Source organism: Poeciliopsis prolifica, unplaced genomic scaffold (genome assembly GCF_027474105.1).
Source record: "Poeciliopsis prolifica strain line A6 unplaced genomic scaffold, Auburn_PproV2 SCAFFOLD003, whole genome shotgun sequence".
NCBI lineage: Eukaryota > Metazoa > Chordata > Actinopteri > Cyprinodontiformes > Poeciliidae > Poeciliopsis > Poeciliopsis prolifica.
Genome location: NW_026562378.1, coordinates 19,424,437 through 19,443,557, shown reverse-complemented (window position 1 = coordinate 19,443,557; position 19,121 = coordinate 19,424,437). Strand labels below are relative to the sequence as shown.

At 36.0% G+C, this 19,121-nt stretch overlaps 1 protein-coding gene across 1 annotated transcript in view; it reads right to left on the bottom strand.

The window, feature by feature from the left end:
- Window positions 1-2,901, bottom strand: part of tox2 (TOX high mobility group box family member 2) — a 117,114-nt gene extending 114,213 nt beyond the window's left edge. The window contains exon 1 of the mRNA XM_055027675.1: window positions 2,819-2,901. The gene's annotated coding sequence lies outside the window, so the exon portion shown is untranslated. The remainder of the gene's footprint in view (window positions 1-2,818) is intronic.
- Window positions 2,902-19,121: the final 16,220 nt, after the last annotated feature.

The window sequence follows — 19,121 nt, the reverse complement described above, 5'->3', positions numbered from 1 at the left end:
CTGGCCTGATGTGAGCCTTTTGCCAGCGTGCATTACATGGTTTTGCTCTTATCTTACTCAGTTCAGTCACATAAATTCATGGATCTCATTTCCCTCCTTCAGCATGATTGGCATCTACAAAAAGGAAATGTTTTTCTCATCTTCACAATCAAAAGTGTTTTGTCCGCCTTTATTGTTACAGTATTTACAAGCATGTCTAATTTGTTTTAACCTCATTTTCATTTGTATTGCTGTGCAGTATCTGACATTTAATTTTTTCATCAAAGATAATGGAAAAGTGAAACCAAAGACAACAGAATCAAATCAACAGCACATTTTCTTGCTGCGTGGTAGCACTGTCACCACGCAGCAAGAAAGTCTTGGGTTCAAATCCAGGGTTTCAGTCTTTATGCATGAAGTTTGCTTGGAGTTTCTTCCCGTGCACGTATGAGTTCCTCCTGAGTTTCCTGAATTCCTCCCATAGTCCAAAAGCGTCACTCTTAGGTTGATTGCTTACTTTAAATTTCACAAGACTGACTGGTATGAGAAACACAAGGTAACTCAAGATGGTCTCAAATAAACTACTTTAAAACAAAACAGTTTGGAAGCAGATTTTTGCTTCGCTCCTTAGCCTTTCAGTTATGGTGTGGTGTTTTTACTGCCACATCTCTCTGATCTCCAAAGTCTGACTTTTTCTTTTTTTTTTTTTTGCTTAATGTGTCAAGAACATTTTGTTGTGACAGTTTCACCAAACACCTTTTTTATAGACACCCCACCCAAAAATAACAAAACTGTCTCTGGAGAGAAATCAATAGATGGTGTTCTGTTTGTGTCAGTATCGCATTTGGTTTTGAAAGTGTTGTGATACCACATTGTTTGCTGTAGGGGAAGTACAAGGGTGGGTGGATAGGACAAGAAAAGACTAGAATTTCACTTTGAAAACTTCTGATAATTTTATGTTAAATGACCTTGGTTACGTTTAAAACCCACATATGGAAATTTGAAAGTTTTTGAAGTCTTAGGTTTTGCAATCTTGTGACCTTGCCTAGTTTTTGTAAAGTGGTGTAAATATTCCTGATTGGGAAACAATATAAGCAGACAAACAGTTAAAACTAAATGTTAATATAAAGTTTTAATACTTTGCATACTTTAGGATTTCAAAATAATTCAGACTAGATAATTACTAGAATGAAAAACAGATTTATTTGTTTTTTTTAAAATACTTTTAATGCACAATTTTACATTTGTTTTCATACTGTTTGATAAAATTACCTTTTAATCTGTATGAGTTGTGTCACAAACTTCTTGAAATACTTTCTTGGAGTTTTTGGCCCACTTCTCAGGACTGAATTATTTTACTTAACTTATATTTTCACTTTGCTTCTGAGTGAACAGATTCCTCTCAAAAACAATTCAGATGTCAACAAATAAATCTTATAATGAAACATGAGTTCAGAATAAATGAACATGACCGATGAGGAAGAAGCAATGGTGATAGTTTGTCCCAACGGCCAGTGCCGTTGTTTTTTCTTCTGTGTTTTTGATTCCCCTCCGTTTTTCCATAACCTCACTTTCTGATTGTCATCACATTGAACAGACTGTGTGCTTGTTTCTCCTCGGGGAACACTGTCCCCACATGCTTAAAATCCCTGATATACATAATGAGCCCAACGTTCATTTGAGATGACTAAATCACTCTTGAACAAACCACAAACAGCAGAAAAATCTCATGAGATTATTTATAGAGACATCATGATAGTCAAAGCATCCTTAATATTGCCGTAAAGTGATTATTGGGTCATAAATTTACATTTTAATTTTGCTGTTTCAGCCAGAATTAAGAGGCATTTCAGTCCATTGGCATAATTGTCTTTTGTCTGTGTTCTTGGATTGACATGCACAACTCAAACCATAATAATTGCAATTGCTTTTCTCAGAGGGTCAAAACAGTTTAATAGCTTTTTTCCCCTTAATCAGTAAATTATTATTTGAAAACAGTTTTTTGTAATAACTCAGTTTTTCATTATTGAATTTAGTTTGAGCTAAGTATTTTCTATTTTCGGTCAATCCTGTTTGACCTAAAATAGGTCATGATTGGTTTAATTTAATATCAGACCATGCCTTTTCATCCAGTGTATATAACTTAAAGTTTTAAACTGTGACTATAACAAATGTCTAGGTCCCTAAAGCTTTATAAACAATATAAAAATAGCTTATAAAATAAAAGTTTCACTCCCAAAACATTCCAAAATCACTTCTCATGAGCAAAAGCATTTTCTCAGTGGTGAACAAAGCAACTCAAAATCCAACTCATGCTCATATCTCGCCTTCAAAAGGCTCACTGTAACAGTTGCTTTCAGTCTATTATTCCTATCCATAATGTGCACAGGTGCAGCCTAATTCAATTGGAAGATCCTGTCGCGGCTGTACACAAATAACTTGTCTCCATGTTACCAGTAAAGCTGTTGTCATGGAGATGGCTTACATAAGCTCAAATCTTTTTATGTACAAAACAAGTGTATTGTCTTCTTTGTGCTCATTTCATAATTTCATGTTTATACCCACATAGTTTAAACGTAAATTGATTTTTTGCCTGTCTTTTTCTGACATGCACTGCAGAAAGCATTGTATTGTTTTCAAAATGGTTAGCAAGGTATTAAGGATCTGCTCTCTGGCAGAGACATTTTATGCCATCTGCAAAAGTTGATAACAGTCGTCTGCATTTCCCCTTCGGTATCACTTTCATCTGTATCACTGTGACTTGCTGAGCTACAGCTTTGATATTAAAAGCTCAGATGTCTGGTTTCATAAAAAACAATGAGATGATTAGAAACCTTACCTTTCAGCCTGATATGCACCAGTAATGGAAAAAGTCTTTAGGAGCAAGGAGGAGGTCTCTTCATTCACCTAACCTTTAGCCTCCCGTCTACTTCTGGATCCAGCGTCTAGCAGCTTTCAGCACAGGATTAAACAGTTATTGAAAGAGAAGTGCCATGATTGACAAGTGAAGGTTTCCACCCTTGTCAGAAGGACCTCTCTTTCTGTCTCACCGTTTTCTTCCCAGAACTCACCATTCACACTGTAGCGTGACTTGAACAACTTCTGAATTCCTTCTGCTGTGAAATACAAGTAAAACTTCGAGAGCCCAACAATTCACACCGGCTGTCTAAAATGTCTATTGTTCATGAAAAGTGGAAGAAATTTTCTAAATAAACTATCAGTAATGTATTATGCTCTTACTTTGCTATTTCTGTGCCTTGAAAAGGCTTATTTCATCGAGAACATGTCCAGTCTGCATCAGTGCAGTCTGTAGCAGTTACTCAGCTTAAATGAGGGAATTTTCAGCCTTAGTAAGACATGCAAGAGTGTGTGCTTACTGTACATTTATTTTAAGCCTTTAACTGTATTCAGCACAGAATGAATACTGGTGGTGAGTATCAAAACTACTTCAAACAAAAAGTTTGAACCAGCTCTGTTCAGTTATGATTTTCTTTGGAGAGCCCCTACAGTCACATGCACAGCACTTTGTTTTGAAGTCAGATTGAGCAACATTTAATGAAGGTTCAAATACCAATTATTTTAACAACTTAATAATTAAATCAGTTAAACAATCCTTCAAAAGTCAATTTGAACTTTGTATGATATTCCTTTCTGTTTTGCCATCTCTATTTCAAATAAAACCAAAACAAACATCTTTGTACTTCAAATTAACATTTATTAAGCATTTACCATAAAACATCTGGCCTGTCCTTGTGGTATTCTGGATGCAACTGTCTTCATTATTACCTTTATAAAAGAACGCCTGCTATTTCAGATTCGATTCTGTCTAACTTTTTTTCCAAATTAACATCTTTGAAGTTCTTAATTAAGTAATTTATGCCTAATTTCCATATTAGAGAACTACATGTTCTGTCTACCAATGTAAGTGTATATATACGTATCTACTTATTACATACCTAATTAAAACATGATATAGACATTTCAAAATCGTCAAAACGTGGTTTGTTTGTTCCTCATTTTTTCATTATTGGCCAGACATGAAACTGCTCATCTGCAATCTGTCAGTTACTGAGACACTGAAGAGGGCTGATGTTGCCCCGTCTGCATTTCTGGGTTATATGTAAGCGTGGCTCTTTCACATCGTGTTTCCAAATTCTAAAAAGGCTTTCTCCACATGATTTTGAAATAAGAAAGCTAGTAAGCATCAATGAAAAAAGTTAGCATATATTAAAATTTGTACAAACACTCTGGGAATTTTTCTAGTGACAGAACTTACATTTAAATACAATGTTTATACAATGTTAAAAAAATGTATAAACCTCAACTGTAACTTGTTGTTAGAGGAATTTACGTCCTCCAACAACAGCTTCACTTTATAAAATCTCTATAATTTTTAGTCATATCTAATTTCTTCCAACAGTATGGGCACATGCTTTTCAAATAAAATATGTATCCATTGTGTGATCAAGGTCTTTCAAATTGTGGTTAAGAAGTCAATTTATCCAAGACCTTTTCATGACTGAAAATAATATAATTGAATTTTGAAAGGTTAACTGATTTCTGTTTATTTTGTTCTTTAAATACTTAATCTAGAAAATATTCCACTGCAAAACTGCATTTAAACAGTCGACATTCTCCCTCATAGGAACTGGGCATATTATTCAAAATATGCCTAGAGAATTAAAACTCATTAGAGACCATGAAACTTTTACCTCTAAAGCATTGGCTATAATTAAGCAAGATTTTACCCACCTTTACATTTATGCCTCTTTTAATGGAGTCAGATTTTTCATGCTCACACAAATGCACTGGTGTGCATTGAATTATTCACGTGATATTGGTCCTTTACTGCTAAAATTTTCCTAATGTTATACCGTTTTTATTTTTTATGGTCAGATTCCACATCAGGAACTGGAGTAGTGAATTAGAAAATTTGGTATGTACTCTGTGTGCAGAACATATGTACTTAAAGTTCACTGTATAACTGCTTAGTTTCTGATAAATAAAGTACAAAATAATAGCACTGATGCTGCGATGTTCAAAGCGGGGTTGTCTTCCTATTGCTGCACTGCCCCCCATCAGGGACCTAATGCAAGTACTTGGTTATTTCAAAATTTCCTGAATTTCTAAAAGAAAATACATTTTAGCAAAGTAGAGTATATGTTACACTTGGAATGTTATGTACTTGATCCTTTTATTTTGCATAATTTGTTTATACCATATTTTGAAATTCTTTAGTTTTTGTTTCCCTCTGTAGGATACCAAGATGTTTTTGAATGCAATTGATTTGGTTACAGAGTCACAGGGTGGATGGAACAATCAGCTGCTAATAGGCAGGTGTGGTGTAGGGACTTATAAGTAGCCAAGCAGCAGAAAGAGAGAGGAAAGAGGAGGGAAATACTGGTGTGGCAGCAGGCAGCATGCACGAGCACAGAATTGAGTGGAACCCACCTCATGCCAGTTGTGAAGTCCCTGGATTTGGACAAATTTTCCAGTGCAGATGGGATATCAGGGCTTGTAAGTGACGCTTCACTAGGTAGCAAATTTAGACCTTCTCCTGGTGACTGTTGAGGACAATTCCCACACTTTTTCAAGCAGTACTTTATTAAATTTTAAGTCAACAAAGTGTAAATTTAAGGATTAACAATTTGATTTATGATAATTTTAACACATTTTAAACTGTGTGCTTGAGTTATGTGGTATTATGATGTTTATGTTTTTATTGAAATTTTGTATTCATTTTAACATTGCATTGAGCCTTTTCTCTGCGTTTTGTGAGTTGCTTTCTCCTCCTTTTACAAAGTTTTGTAAAAGTGGAAGAAATTGGCCACACAAACAGATGAAAAGGTAATAAAATCCTTCATATCTTGAAGTAATAAGTTACATTGACTTGACAAAGGCTTTGGCAAAGATATTTTGTTGGAAAACAAAGGAAAAAAGATAAGATGAAATGTCAAATCTGATGTGTTCATGTGCAATGCAAGCTTTGCAGGCATAAATTAAGATGGAGTTATGTTTCAGCATGTCAAGTCTTGCTTTTCTTTAAACTTGACAACTTAAAATAAAGAGAAAAATGTAAAAAAAAAAAAAAAGTAAAGACCATCCTAAAGCCTCTTTCAGAGAGTGGAGAGAAGAATGCTCTGTATCAATAGGAATGGACAAAGTGTTAGAGCATACATTTTAGAACTGGACTTGTCTTCCTGTCTTTCTTAGCCATTTAGACACACATATCCACAGTCAGAGCCTGTTAGAAGATTTACTGCTGGTCGGGGAATTTGTTGCTGAGCGATGCATCAGGCGTTGTCATATAAAATCTAAGCACTTTCCCCTGACTAATTTAATCACAGACTTTTATGAAGGCATCAGCTAACACAGAGAAAGGCAGAGTGAAAGACTATAATTGGCGTTCTTTCATTAAAAGTTATATATGGAATATATGGTGTAATTACAGCAGTCGAGTAATGGCCTGTGAAGGACTGAAATGCTAACATGTGAAGATGGGTTTGATACATGTTCATCATGGGGGATTTTGCACTTTATCGACACGTGACTTTCCTTGGATGGTATGTCAGTTGTGCTTGTCAGACATTAAGTTGTGTGGTTTTCATAACCTCCCGACTCATTATGACCATCCAACAAAGTGAAATGACTGAAAACCTGGTCTTCCCAATAAATGAAACTTAGCAGAAATAGTCAATTATGAGTAATTTGTGTGGGCGATGTCTAAGTTCAACTCTGCCATCATTAAAGGGCTTATGAACAGTCTGGAAACCTTCTTATACAATTGAGCCGGTTAAATAGAAACTGCTTTTTCCTTTGCAGTTTGTTGGCTGCTTTCATTTCACCATCTGCTTGACAAGAGATGTGACAGATTTTTTTTTTTCTATTGTGTCCTACTTCAGACTTTAAAGACTCAACAAGAGAGATGTGCAAGTAACATTGCTAACTGTCATTCTCAGAAATGTATGCTCTATATCACAAGCTACAATTTTAATGAAGGAAAACTAATTTATAGAATCACAACTGATAGCACACATAAATCATAAAGATAATCACAATGCATGTTAAAATTAATATAGTCTTCATTTTGATTTATATTTTGATCTTTTATTTTTAAAACATGGGCTATGGGTTGTTATTGGGGTTAAAACTTATCACTTCATGTTATTGTTATGTTTACCGCCCATAAATGTACACATTCTAACATTTTTTTCTTGGAATCGTCTGCCTAATTTATTTTGAAACTGCAGTTACTTCTTCATGACATATTGCACATTAAATAGCAAGTGTGTGTTTATGCAGATGCAAAAATAATTGTTTGAGGTAAACTAGTCAAATTCTGGATGGCATGGACGCTGACACTTTGCAGGCAACATATTTACCATAGCCTGAGCCTTTCATTTCTCAGTTTTCTCGCTAAAACAAAAAGAAAAATATGCTGCTTTGTAAAACTTAAGTTTGTAGGTGTGTTTGCACTACTTTTTGAATGAATATATACATATATACTGTATGTGTTTTTTGCTTGTAGAGGATACTGCAAGGATGCAACCAGGATAGAAGCAACACTAAGCAAACTGGGGCAAAATATCGATGGGCACTGAGGACAAAAACGGGGGCAAGAAAAATTAAGAGCAGGGTTACCCAAGTTCAACATTTGAGAGTCGCTTTCCCATCTCCAAAAACACCTGCACCAAATGGCTTAATTCTCTCATATGCGATTCCCTAATTGCTATAAGCCTGATAGAAATGCAGTCAATTGACGCTGATGTCCTGCAGACCGGATACACTAAAACGTTGAAACAAAAGCTCTCAATGACTTGAATTGAATATCCTTCAATTATTCAAGTCAAAGAACTTTGAACAATGTCAAGTTCAAGTCTATATAGAACTTGCAGAACATTACAAAATAAAACAGATCATGATGCCATTCCCCAACACCAAATGTCTTCAAAAAGGTAACTTTATATTTTGAAACTATAACTTATCTTTTAATTAACACAAAATCTTTTGCAGATTATATTGAGTATTTCACCAGTAATAAAAAAAAGTAGTTTTATAATGAAGGTCGGATTTTATCAATTTGTAGATTAAATACGCTGCTGTGACCTCATGGCATACAGAAAGGCAAAACCCAAAAAATGCTGTTGACATGTACACTCAAATTTTCCATCATCTTCTTCGTCATGAAATGTTACTTGAAACAAGATCCAGGCTGTGAGAGAGTTTGCATTTGTGTTACTGGGACAGAAAAGCAGCGAGCATGAGAAAGAGAACAAAACTGAGGAGGACGATGTTCCACAACCCACCAACAAACGCAATGTGACAAGATGGTTACTTTCTCCCTCTGCTGTGACAGTTAATTCTGGACAAGAAAAAATGTCAAAAATGTTTAGCTGCGCTTGAGCGAAGTTAATTACAGAGCCCAAGGCAACTCAAACTAGGGCTGCTAATGGCCCTGACTCACAGATAAAGCTCCATTTACCAAAACTGTTTTAAAGCTACTAATCTGATTTGCTTAGAATCAAATGTTTTGGCAGCAGCTGTTAGATTTATACTGTTAGGTTTAGACTCACATCACATAGCCGTCTAACATTATTTTACCTGTTTTCAAGTGTTTTTATAATGTTTTCTCATTCAGTGTTGCACTTTGGGCATGCATGAGAGACACAACTGTATTTGTGCAAGAAACTACATTCTCAGCTCCAGTTTGACATTCATGCTCCAAACTGCCACCCTTTGACATTTAGACCCTTTGACCACCTACAAAACAGTCACTTTCTTTCTTTGTCTTTGCTTCTGCATCTACCACTCGGTCTCTTTGTCACTTTCCGTCCTCTGAGGTCAGCGAACCACAGTGTTAGTGTTTTCAATCCGCTCTTACACGTCTTTGTGGTTGCTTCATTTCCTTCTAACAGGTCTCTCCAGTGCTGTTGCACTGACACGCAAAAGCCCATAAAGAATCAAGACATCAGGGGCCTAACCAAAAACAAGTCAGTCCTAGAGATCATGACCCAAGAGGTGGCCATTGAAATGAGCAATAGTAGAAAACTCAGTAAATTATTAGGGTGATGTTCCACTCACTGTAATTATGTTATCTGTAGCTTGAACTTGTGAAGCGAAATTAGCCAATTTTTTTGCTGACACATCTGCTGAATTATTATATTTTTCTTTCTTACTTAGGTGATAATAGCAGATTTGATAAGAACTATGTGAGGAAAAATTCTGGAGATTAGATAAAAAAATGGAAACTCATAATTTTGTCTTAAAAATTTTAAAGCAATTTAATATCTAGTTAGTATATTTTTGTGAGAATATAAAGATTCTTAAAGATGGAGAACAGAACTTTTATATGAAATATCCTTTTCTTTTACATTTGTTGAAACTGTCACCATGTTGTGTATGTTATGACACAATCTGTGAAAAGACTGATATTTTCCACCTCCTTTCTGAACTACTATTGGCATCTGAAAAAATGTTCATAATTTTTTATAACACTTCTAAAAAAAAGTTACTTTTATTTTTCACCTTGACCAAAAAGCATCCAAAGAGAAAATCTCAAACAATATACAGTATGTCTGTGTAAATCTAAAACTAGATTTGCTTTAGAAGTTTTTCCATGTGCCATTATCTTTCTGGGTGTTGGTGGATGGCATTTTTACTTTATATCTTCAGGACATTGCACCAATCTGTCTGGCAGCCACAGTCAACTACATTCATACACTTGCGGTGCACATTTGCTTTTTGAATGAATATGGCTGTCAGTCTTGTAAATACCATAACAAAAGAACACACTCCTTTGCATTGTGTTTCACTTTGCTTCAGCATCTCGCGCTCACCACCCCTTGACTAATTTTGTGTTTGAATCAAAAACAAAAGCTTTTTGAATCTTGTCACAGGCCCGTGGTGGCTTTACAGCACATCTAACTATGCTAATTAGCTTTTGCATGATTATTTTGACCAATTAGAATCAGAAAAAGAGGAGTTAGCGAGGTGTTAGCGATTAATTAGTCATAAAAATGTTTATTAGTCTCCAATTTAATCTAACAGAATACAATGAGATCACTGGGACAAATTAGTTATGTGTAGCATTCCTAATCATCTTGGCTGCGGAGGGAGTAATGACTGTCACCACTTACATTGTGTCATATCCGCTTACACCGTTGTACATTACAGTTAGAAAACACCCTTCCTTATCATTCTTCCTCACAAATGCAGCTGTAACCCTTATATTATTTTCCTTATTAATGAGCTAAAATCACACAAATCATATATAAATATACAAATGAATGCCTTCAAATGATACTTTCCACAATTTGAAATAACAAAACAACATCAACAATATCTGCACCAGAATCTTATAGTGCATTAGCTGTGACAGCATTTATACTTCTGCTGCATTGCACTAGTAATTAAAACAATGCCTTGCTCTGATTTGCATTGTGTGAGCCTTGTGGGAAACTGCATCTTTCAAGGTAGTTGATTGCACTGGTGATAAAAATAAGGGGGGGGGGGGCAGTGTGTTACAGGCACTAAAGAGCATGTGGGTGTTTTCTCACATTTTGTAGAATCATGCAATAAAATAACACTAGGAGTGGCCTCATACTGAGCAAAATCTGGCTAAATAATTAGCCACAAAAAAGGTGAGTGCAGATGAAAGCATTGCAAATTAAATATCTTATTTTGGCAAGAATAAAACTTTAGATTTTTGTTATCAATTTCCTTATTGACAAAATAAAGAGCTAACATTTTTTTGCTTTGTTCCAAGGAACACACCCTTGGCATGCATGTCTCATAAAAAAGTGGAGGTGAAATATGAAACTTGCAGAAATCACACGTCAGTGTTTTTTTTTTCACATAACAGTCTAACAAGGTAACAGATTTTGTGATAGAAAAGTTTGGTGGTTTTTACCCATAAACTGTTCTTATATGTTGATCTGTTTGTTACTGCTTCCCCTACTATATAGGAAAATGCACTACAAGCATATTTAGAAGAAAATTGGTTTGCATGTTCACGGTAGTGTGAGACAGAAATGCTGCCTTCCATAAGCATTAAAAAAATGTTTCCTGTTAGAGTATTGTAGTTTGAAAAGGTATGATTTTTGCTTCTTTATGGATACTGCCCGCCTAGTAAAAAACCAGACCATTGTTTCACACTATTTTCTTTGTACATCGAAGGCCATTTGTTCTAATATACAGTTAGGGCCAGAAATATTTGGACAGTAACACAATATTTGTGAGTTGGGCTCTGCATGCCACCGCATTGGATTTGAAATGAAACCTCTACAACAGAATTCAAGTGCAGATTGTAACGTTTAATTTAAAGGGTTGAACAAAAATATCTGATAGAAAATGTAGGAATTGTACCACATTTGTTTACAAACACTCCACATTTTAGGAGCTCAAAAGTAATTGGACATATAAACATAACCCAAACAAAAAAGTTTTTTTCTCAATATTTTGTTGCGAATCCTTTGGAGGCAATCACTGCCTTAAGTCTGGAACCCATGGACATCACCAAACGCTGGGTTTCCTCCTTCTTAATGCTTTCCCAGGCCTTTACAGCCGCAGCCTTCAGGTCTTGCTTGTTAGTGGGTCTTTCCGTCTGAAGTCTGGATTTGAGCAAGTGAAATGCATGCTCAATTGGGTTAAGATCTGGTGATTGACTTGGCCATTGCAGAATATTCCACCTTTTTGCTCTCATGAACTCCTGGGTAGCTTTGGCTGTATGCTTGGGGTCATTATCCATCTGTACTGTGAAGCGCCGTCCAATCAACTTTGCAGCATTTGGCTGAATCTGGGCTGACAGTATATCCCGGTACACTTCAGAATTCATCCGGCTACTCTTGTCTGCTGTTATGTCATCAATAAACACAAGTGACCCAGTGCCATTGAAAGCCTGCATGCCCATGCCATCACGTTGCCTCCCATGTTTTACAGAGGATGTGGTGTGCCTTGGATCATGTGCCGTTCCCTTTCTTCTCCAAACTTTTTTCTTCCCATCATTCTGGTACAGGTTGATCTTTGTCTCATCTGTCCATAGAATACTTTTCCAGAACTGGGCTGGCTTCTTGAGGTGTTTTTGGGCAAATTTAACTCTGGCCTGTCTATTTTTGGAATTGATGAATGGTTTGCATCTACATGTGAACCTTTTGTATTTGCTTTCATGGAGTCTTCTCTTTACTGTTGACTTAGAGACAGATACACTACTTCTCTGAGAGTGTTCTGGACCTCAGTTGATGTTGTGAACTGGTACTTCTTCACCAAAGAAAGTATGCGGTGATCATCCCCACTGTTGTCTTCAGTGGACGCCCAGGCCTTTTTGAGTTCCCAAGCTCACCAGTCAATTCCTTTTTCCTCAGAATGTACCCGACTGTTGATTTTGCTACTCCAAACATGTCTGCTATCTCTCTGATAGATTTTTTCTTTTTTTTCAGCCTCAGGATGTTCTGCTTCACCTCAATTGAGAGCTCCTTTGACCGCATGTTGTTTGGTCACAGCAACAGCTTCCAAATGCAAAACCACACAGCTGGAAACAACCCCAGACCTTTTAACTACTTACTTGATTACAGGTTAACGAGGGAAAGGCCTTTTGAGTTACTTGCAGCCTTTGGAGTCCATTGTCCAATTACTTTTGGTCCTTGAAAAAGAGGAGGCTCTGCATTACAGAGCTATGATTCCTAAACCCTTTCTCCGATTTGGATGTGGAAACTCTCATATTGCAGCTGGGAGTGTGCACTTTCAGCCCATATTATATATAAATTGTATTTGTGAACATATTTTTGTCAACAGCTAAAATAACAAAACCTGTGTCACTGTCCAAATATTTCTGGCCCTAACTGTATGAGGATGTTGTCCTGAGGCCTGACTTCTAAAATGTCCACTGTACTGCGACACATGTAAAGTCCCAGTTCGACACCATAAAGCTGCCCAAAAATTGTCTGCTTTTCTGCTGGCTTCCATTGTTCAATCTAAACATTTCAAGTTTAGATTTTGTAGGCTTGTGGAAAAGCAGACTGATTCATTTTCAACCAAACTGGTTTTCAAACAAAAGTCTGGTGAGTGTTGAAATGAAGGAAATGAAAGAAAACTAAACCATTCACAACATTGTAAGAAAACTTTCCAGGGAGAAAATTCTATACAACACATTATTATTTTACTCAGCATAATTTTGTTTCATTGTATAAAACCATTTCACAACAAAAATATCAAAATACCTTTCAAGACAAATTTAAACAGTTAATAGAAATCAATCAAGCACTTTCCAATTATATGGACAAATTCATATTCAGTTACCAAATATGGGTAGAAGGTAGCTAAAGTCAGCCACTGACATTCATTTGAGTATATATAGTATATATTTTTAAAACATACTTTCAAGAATAGTTGCATTGGATTTTTTACTTCTGCTTGATCAATGTTATTTTGAAGTAATGCTTTTACTTGTTTAGAGTAGAAGAGCAGGCACATGTTAACCACAACTGTACAAAACAGGCTGAGCTTACAATTTATGTTAGAGATTTCTTGTTTGTATTCAAGATCCATTGTTCTAATGTTATTTTCTACCTGCTGAGCCTGCCGAGTCATTTGGAGGTCAAGTAAATATGTAAACATTAGATACTACCACTAGAAGTATCTTCTTTGTTCTGACATAATACCTAGCCTAAGTATTGGGTTCAAAAGCCTTACTTTATAAAAAAAGTGTAATCTAGAAATGTTTCTTTCTTCAGCCCAAATGTGTTGTTTTGTGATGTTGTTATTAATCATCTTATCTTGAATATGAACAACATAAACAAGATGATTGCAGATTTCAAAAGAAACAGGGTTAGGACAAAACCTATTTTCATCACAGGAAAAGAAGCTGCAGTGCTTGAGCAACACAAATATGCCTCGGTGTTCACTTGGACAAGAGATCGGACTGGAGACTCAACAGCTAAGCCATATACATGAAGGGACAAACAGGCTGTACATCTTGTTGAAGCTTAGGTCCTTCACCAAAATACTGCAGATCTTCTAGAAGTCTGTTGTTGAGAGTCTTTTTTCCACAATTTTGGGAAAATGTGGCAAATAACTGTTTTTGAACATTTCCTAGTCTATTTGCAAATCTACTAGTGACACAAAGATCCCATAGCAGAAGCAAGTTATTCTAATCAAAGAGAAATACAGGTACGGCTCACCCACAAATCATTGAAAACATTCTGATCCCTTTTCAGTTTTTGTAACTTGTACAAAATTTCTTTCAGCAAAAATGATATAGAACAGCAATAATGTCCAGCACTAATTTAATACCTCATTACCATAAGCTTGCTGCAATGCATGCATAATAAATAGTTGTATCTTTTACATGGCTCAGGCATATGGTTGGGAGACTGGATTCTCTTCAAACTGCACCAAATTTGCATGATAGGATGTGAGAGTTGGATGGATTTGGGGATTATATGAAACACAGTTTCCATTTTCAGTTCATTGTACTTAGAAGAGGTATCACATTTACACAGATGGCAAGGAATTTGGAAATGCGCAGCCACTATGATTCTCAAAATGTGCACAGGAGAAGAAAAAAAAGCCACTTCAAAGACTTTATATTCTTTACTGTTTTTTTTTTTTTTTCATGCTCTGCTCTGCTCTCTAACACTTTTTTAATGGGCTACAGCTTTGTGCAGCTTAAATGGGGCAGATCATTATTGTTATTAATCTTTAAACCACATGGTCACAGTTTCATGATATGTTTTCATGTTCCTGAAGCCTTCCAGAACAGTCATGCTGTTTATTATCTTTAGATTTTTGGAAGGTCAGCTTGAGGAAGATATGCATTACTGCACAGATGACTGGCAAAGCCTTGCATAGCCTCTGTTTTGGTGCTTGAAGAAAACATATGTTTTATTGCTAAGATGGGTTGTGGTTGTCGTGCATGTATATATAAATTTATATATGCAGTTCTTACACAAAATGTTATTTATATTAAATCCTAAGCAGTCTCATTTAATGGGATACTTTTCAAAATGCTGCTCACATTTTAAATCATCTTGCAAGAGGCTTTGAAAAGATAGCAATAATATTTCAATAGAGCAAGCAAAGGAAAACTCGATTAGCTCAGAGTCTCTTCACATAGATTTTATCTCAAGTCTTGAAGAGCGTGATCTTTGGGTTGCCCCAGATTTTAGTTTCATGTTTGAAGACTCCCACAATTATGAGCACTATTCTCCCTCACTCCTGCAGTCAATTTGAATTTGTGTTTTTCTCTCTAAAATCTGATTCAGTTTTTGACCAGTACAAATACCAATGGCCAGCGAATGTTGATTTAAAGTGATGTCAGGATCTGGGGAGCAGTCATGTTCATCAACAGGGTTTTCTTCAGGTGACATTAACAAGTTTCATTTTGTTGTTAAAGGTCACAAATTCACCAGTGAAACTAGCTGGGTCCAGTGTGATGTTTTATTTTGTAGCTGCATCAAGCAGCAGTCTTATATTGTATCCAGAGTGCTGATAATATCAAGGAGAAATCCATTATCACCTACTTCGGGCATTTTACATGGATGACCAAGGCATATTATTGAAGTGACTGGGGAGCTGGCTCAGACTGTCTAGTCCAATATTTAACTGGTTGTATTCTTACCTAGAGAACAAGGACGTTTTTGTTTCAATAGGTAACTTCTCATCAGAGCTGAAAGAAGTCTTCTATTTAATATCTACATGTTACCGTAAGCTCAGGTTATAATATATATTATAATTAGCAACCATAGCGGCACAGATGATAGACAGAGCTACATTGTTACCATGTGACTATGAACTCAACCAAACACTGAACAGATGCTTAGAAGAAAACAGTGGTGCTTGAAGAAAACCTGCATGGAAATAAACTGAAGCAATTTGGACCTAAGGAAATATAATATAGTGAACCTTCAAAGACACATAAACGCAATCTATTGTCTGAAGAACATTTCTAGGATTAAAGGATAATGTCGTGGCGGAATTTTGAGAAGCTAAATAATAGATTATAGACCTATTGTTGTTGTGCCCCCTCTCCAGACCACTCATGGTTTCTGAGTGGTCTGGAGTGGTTATAAACACTTCTTAAAGAGTGGTTTTAATTTTAGTTTACACCATTTAGTAATTGCATGTCTTAAATTCAATGAAAACTCAATAGTTCAAATCATGTCACAGTTTCCAAATTTTCACAACTTGCATTTAAATTTAAGGTTATTCTTTCTTCCATGTAAACTGAACATCCGACAATCACTGTGCACAGCAGTTGACTCTGCTTTTTTGTGTCACCTTTTCTCACGTGTCATAATCAGTGTTGAGCTTGAGCTCCACACTCTCTAAAATTAGTTTGATTGTGACACATCTTTGAAACCATCCCATAAAGGTTGAGTGATTCTCAACGGCACTATCTGTAGTCAGTCGTGTTGAATGATTTCTTTCACCTTTTAGTTTAATAAACTTTGTGAAATATACATTCACTAAGATATTGGTAGTTTTAAAGTGAGGGTTACCACATCACTACACCACTACATTCAGGAATTAGTGTGGCTGTTGTGAGGTTTATAACTTCACAAAGAAATGTATCCTATTAGAGGAGAACCACAACTCAATGCATCATTTAAAAGTCATTGTAGCCAGTGAAGAAATAAAAATTGACTTTCTCTGGAAATGTGCATTGGTCTTTATGGTTTAGAAAATGCTAAATTCAGTTTACTTCCTTGTACCTTGACCTTTTTGACAATGCTACAAAAAAAATCACTTGTCAGACATCCTAGTCTTTGATTCCAGTTATGACTAATCTAGACCCCAAACAAAATTTAACCAAGAAAAAAAATTATAAGATTTAAGTCAGATCTGTTTGGAACTCTATGCCTTCACAACTGCTGTGCATACTGTAGTAATAGTCAAACCTATATTTTGCTGGATTCATTTGACCTTCCTGCCTTATAAGCCTTCCAGGGGCTGTTGGCGAGAAGCATCCTCACAGCAGGATACTGCAAAAGTCGAAAGTTCAGAAAAGTGTGTTTCTGATGATGTGCAGTGTTTGGTATCTGCCACATTGTCTTGCCTGAAATATATTACATTTTTTACTAAATGCCTTAAAGTCTTTATGCTTTAGCAAAGCAGAAGAGGTTTCATGTAATACCTGGTGATTTTTAAGTTTCTGTTTTCGTGCTGGAGATCTGCTTGTCCTCAAAGATTTATTAAGAAAAATGCTGAATTGCTACTTATTGGCCTCCGAGTCTGTCAAAGAGGAAGTCATTTTTCTGCGGCATGCTTGCTTTCTGATGTGGTCAAACAGCATGCAAAAAAAGAACACGCCTTTTCTGAAAATGAAGTGTTTTGAGATAAATGACTTGTGGAGGGAGAGTCCCTTAATGGAGACAAGTAATATAAACCCAGCGAGAGAAAGTAGTGTGGGAGACAGGGAGCAGTTTCATAAAGTTTGACTTTTTCCATCAGCAGAGACCACCAAATGCACAGTTGACAAACAGCCAGTCAAAAATCATGCACTTGTTCAGTGCACCAGATAACTCAAACTGAACTTTACAAGTCACTTAAACCACACTGTTTCCACATTTCTGTTCAGGTTACATTAAAATACTTCACTGATATTTAGCAGAACTAATGTGAAGCACTGCCAGTATTCCTAAATACTTTAAACTACATTTTTGCTCCAACCTGGTTTGAAAAATAAGCACTATCTCCATAAACACATATTTTTGTGGCCAGTCTTATTCAGAGAAAAGCATATATTTTCAAGTCTTGAAAAAAACATCCTCTCAAGTTATAATGAGAGAAAGAAATGCAGTGCATTTAAGTGAAAACCCTGTTTAATTATGAATGATTAGAGGACTCTTAAAAGCTTTGAGAGTGAAGAGAAAGAAACTACATAAACAGAACATGAAGTCCAGAATGGCTGGATGGATACCAGATGTGAAATTGTAAATGAACCTTAAGTATACAGGTGAGTGCAGAATGATGAGGGATATTGCTTCTGCATGGCTGGACACTAGCTGACTGTGCACAGGGTCTACCACAGTATATACTAAGGTAGGAGCTCTTGTATGCAGGTTTATAACAATGTTAACTATGCATTACTTTTGCAGTTTTATTTATTTAATAGTTAAATAAATTAAACTGCCTATTTGACAAAGGGTTATGGATAAACATTTTTCAAGGGTTATGTACAGTATGATCAAATTACAGGGAGGAATTTTGTAACTCAATGTGCATTCATCTAAATGGTGCTGGTAATGGACCTGTGTTGATATTTATCAATATGAGTGATGCAGTGCAAATCTGAAAATATAATGCAATTTGAAGCTACATTTCTGGACTGGGTTACAAAGCAGAAGTCATTTAGGAATATGATTTCACATAAAAATACTTTCACTGAGAGATTGCAATCTATAACTTTTGCAGTCATGTCTTGCTCCCTTTTCCTTTCCTCTCTGAATCGTCTTTTTTTCCTGCCCCACTATTCCTTCCCTGTCAGTAGCATCATGCATGTTTTCACCTCTAAAGTGATTGTACCTGATTTATATGACAGGCCTTTAACCCCGCATGTTCTTGTCCATCAGCATCAGGCAGAAAACACCCAAGGGCACGAGTGAGCAGGACCAAATCTGGTTCTCTGTCATTCACTGACTGTAACCTCCAACTAGAATGCACTCCTACAAATCACATTTATTCCTGAATGTTTCGGTGATGTGAGTAAATCTATCTTTAAGTTGAGAACTGCTACTATGTGATGTTGACAAACACATCTCTGAATGAGAGTAGCAATTTGTCTGAAGAATGTATGCATGTTTGATTATGTAAAATCTGCAACTAGAAAATACAGCTGCTTCAGACTTATAATAAAGATCAATTTATGAGGACTGCGTTTCCAGTAAACTTTTTTCTGTGACTAACTTACAAATTGCATTCTAGATATTTTAGAAAATTAACAAATCAGCTTTCACCTATGCAGACATTATTTTCTAAAGTACTTGCATAAAAACAACATTGATTCAACACTGAATTGTCTCCACCTGCAGGCAGTTGAAGACGCCACAGTTAAACGTATCACAGTCCAATTGCTCCCCTTTGTGGACTTTAGTTGTATAGCAAGTCACAATGAACGAATGTCAACAAGTATTAGGGGCCTGCTCAAA